Below are 3,593 nucleotides of genomic sequence, written 5' to 3'. Positions count from 1 at the left end.
GCTTTGGATACCCTCACTTTTCAGCTCCTCTCCTGCATACTGTCTCAGGGTCCCGCTCCTTCTGCCTCTCTCATTAGCCACCCCAACTCAACTCAGTCAGAGCCACACTTTGAAAACTTAGGTCCTATCACTGGGGGGCCCTCAGGGCCTCTCCTGCAGCCCCTGCCCGCCTCTCCATACTGCACCATCCTGCCCCAGCCATGCTCCTCTCAAGGGCTTATGGACTTGCTGGTCCCTCTGCCAAGAACACTGCCCCACACATCCCATGGCTCCTTTGTAGACAGGTCTCCCCTGACCTGAGCACCTCCTCACTCTAGCCCTGCATCTCCCCCCTCTGTCGACCTCCACCTGCTGGACCCCCTGCATTTGCTCATTTCCCCGTGACAAGCCATCTGGTTGCTTTGTTTGTTTATGTTCTAGCCTACACTCCCCGCATTAGAAGATGAATCTAAGAGTCAAGGATTTTTGTCTGTTCTATCATCCAGTTATACCAGTCCTAAGGCAGGCAATAAATATCATTCCAGCAAATGAATCCCTGACACTTAGGAAACACGACCATCCAGAGACCCGATGTTTCCAGCTCTTCAGACCACATTCATGTACAGATGTGAGAATTATAAAGGGGACTTCCAACAATGGGTGTTCATGTCTCAATTAAATACTTTGATTTCCACTCAGATGTCGCCTAACCCCAGTAGAAAGCCACCTCTGAGACCTTACACTCTGAACAGCATTTTAAAGAACTCTAATTACTTCACAGCTCTACCTCACAGCTCTCTTTGAAAAGAAAAGACTGAAATGAACAAAGCCTGGCTCCCACATTGCCTGCGATTCAGTCTGGTGCCCACTTCTTCCTCACGCTGTAGGGGAGCCCCAATTGCAAATTAAAGCGCTTCTCTGCACAGGGCCTGCCCCTCCCTCGCACAGATCTTAGCAATCCTCCTGGGTCCTAGGTCCCCTCCCTGGTCAAGAATCACTGTCGATCAGCACTGGTCATTCTTCCCATGGACTCTGCCTCAGGGGCTCCCATCAACCCCTTTTTGAAGGTGTCTTGGCCACTTTAGTCAGAGGCAAGAGAAACAACAAAGAAATCATAGACTTGGCCCTGGGATGTGGGAATTTCAGATCTGCTGCGTGAGGCTGACTGGCCAGCTGTAGCTTCGGTTCCCACGGCCCATGTTGCAGCACCAGCTGGACGAGAGGCCCCAGGGGTACAGAACTTTGGCTCCACGCTGCCCAGACCATGCTTCTGTCCACAACCCATTGGCTGGTATAAAAACAGAGCATGTGCACTGCCGCTCCCAGGATGAGGTGGGAGGTGCCCCAACTCACAAGGCTACATAAAGAGCACCCAGGCTCAAAGCTACTCGTATTCCTGATCTGTGAACATGCGGAAGTGTTTGGAAGTCAGGACATGTGAGTGGGAGCAGCAAGGTGGGGCGGGCTCGCCCCCCCTGGGCAGTGCAGGCTGATTCCTGTCCCTGCAGCTCCCACTCTGATGTTGCTGGACACATGGCTGGGAGAAGTATCATAGGGTGACCCTTCTTTCCACTGTCAGAAGCCATAAGCATACGGATAACAGTCACCTGTAGTGAAACGGGGAAACATGCATTTGCATATTTATTATTTTTGCCTTAATGTAATTTCTTTTTTTTTTCTTTCTGTTCTTTGGCCATGTGGCCTGTGGGATCTTAGTTCCCTGATCAGGGATCAAACCCAAACCCTCAGCACTGACAGTACAGAGTCCCAACCAGTGAGCAGCTAGGGAATTCCCTAATTTTCTTAATTTTTAAGTTAACATTATTTAACTTGAATAATGGCTGTGTTTAACAAGTGATTCTCAAAATTCTTTAAGATTCAAGAACTTGCCCCTAAATAAGGGCCTTGGGAGCTCAAGCTGCCCAGGGCCTCTGGGTCACCTTTCCCATCTGCCCCCTGCCCTCCCAGCGGCCTGATATCCCCCCCATAGTATGAGCATGAGCTTAGGCCTCACAGGCCAGCCTCCCCACCCCAGGGGCAGCACAGGCCTCTGCATTATCTGTCCCCAGATGCAGCTGGATGCCCCTCACTTCCAGGGTCACCAAGTGGCCCCTCCCAGATTTCATCTTGGACCATTAAAGAGGAGCGCCCCTGATGAATCTGTGAAGGGCTACACGGCAGCTCCTGCCAACCACAGGCTCCTGGTCACTCAGACAGAGAAGGGGCTCCAGGGGCACCACCGAGACAGCACAGTTTGCAGCAGTCGAGACAAGCAGTCCAAGGGCCCACAGAGGCAGGAGGGTAGACTGGTCTGGGAAGAGCCGCCCCAGACAGATGTGGGACAGGCAGAGGGGGGCGGGCGTGGGACAGGCACTGCATGAATCCATTTAGACGAAGTTCTAGAACACTCAGCAGTCAGTGGGGCAGTTCCAGAAGGGATCGGGGTGTTGGCTGGGGGCTGAGGACCTTCTGGCTGGGGGATCGGGGTGTTGGCTGGGGGCTGGAACGCTCTAAAACCTGGTATGGCAGTGGCTCCAGGTAACCCATAAGATGCCTTCATCCCATCAGACGGTACCCCAGACTCAAGTCAGAGAGAAAAAGGAAGAAGGGGAAGGTAGAGGCCTGGGGTGGGCCTCACACCTGGCTTCAAACCACTGTGCACACGCTGCCTGATCCGCTGAGCATCCATTTCCTTGAGGCCAAGATAGCCTGCTTCAGAGCAGCGTCCAGTGTGGGGACTGACCCTTGGTCCGGCTGTGGCACTGGAGGGGCAAGGTGGAGTTGGGGTGAGGTCTCCCCTAGAGGCTGCACTGTGATGCCCGCGCCCTTTCCTCCTCACTCCATCCCTCTCCTAGAGGACAGGTTTTGGGACTGAAGTACTCAGATGGCTCAAAAATTAGGCTTGCAGCCCAGACACCCCCACCCCCAACTCAGCTGTCCATGACATACCTGGGCACCCGACCGCCCACCCCTCAACATTTGTGACATGGGTTCTGCTCTCACCAGGACTGGTACCAAAGAGCTCAGAAGGCCTCTGGGGTAGAGGCACAGGTGACTGACGTGCACACAGTCACTCTCAGATGCACACATTGTCACACATGCTCACAAACTGGCAGGAAGGGAGCCAGGCAAGGAGGCTGGCTCCTCGTGGTGGAGGAGGAGGGACCGGGCACCAGGCCTCCCTCCTTACAGATCAGAAGGCGGGGAGGCGGTGAGTGTGTGTGAAGGGGTGGGGCCTAGAGGGTCCGGCCTGGGGCGCTGCTGAAGAGGTCGGGGGTGGGGGTGGGGGGCGGGGGGCGGGAGGCTGACCCTGCACAGCAGCCGGCCTGGTTGGGGGCTGATGTCCCGGGCAGGGTCTGGCTAGGCCCTCCTAGAGCGTGTCAGTGCATTCTCGCTCTCAACTTGCTTTGCAGAGACCACAAAAGTGCCTGACGTCCCGAAAACAACAAATTCGTGTCCTCAAGCCCCAGCTTCTCACAGGCTAGTTATGGAAGGCTGGCTGGGCAGAGCTCTGCCTTTCAAGCTCATGGCAATTGATCTAAATTTTCATTCACTCACCACCACAGCCTGAGGCCAACACCGAGGAGTGAGTGGCGGGGCTGTGGCCAAAGCCT

Source organism: Bison bison, unplaced genomic scaffold, assembly GCF_000754665.1.
Source record: "Bison bison bison isolate TAMUID 2011002044 unplaced genomic scaffold, Bison_UMD1.0 scf7180017845514, whole genome shotgun sequence".
Lineage (NCBI taxonomy): Eukaryota > Metazoa > Chordata > Mammalia > Artiodactyla > Bovidae > Bison > Bison bison.
Note: the sequence above shows the minus strand (reverse complement) of the source record.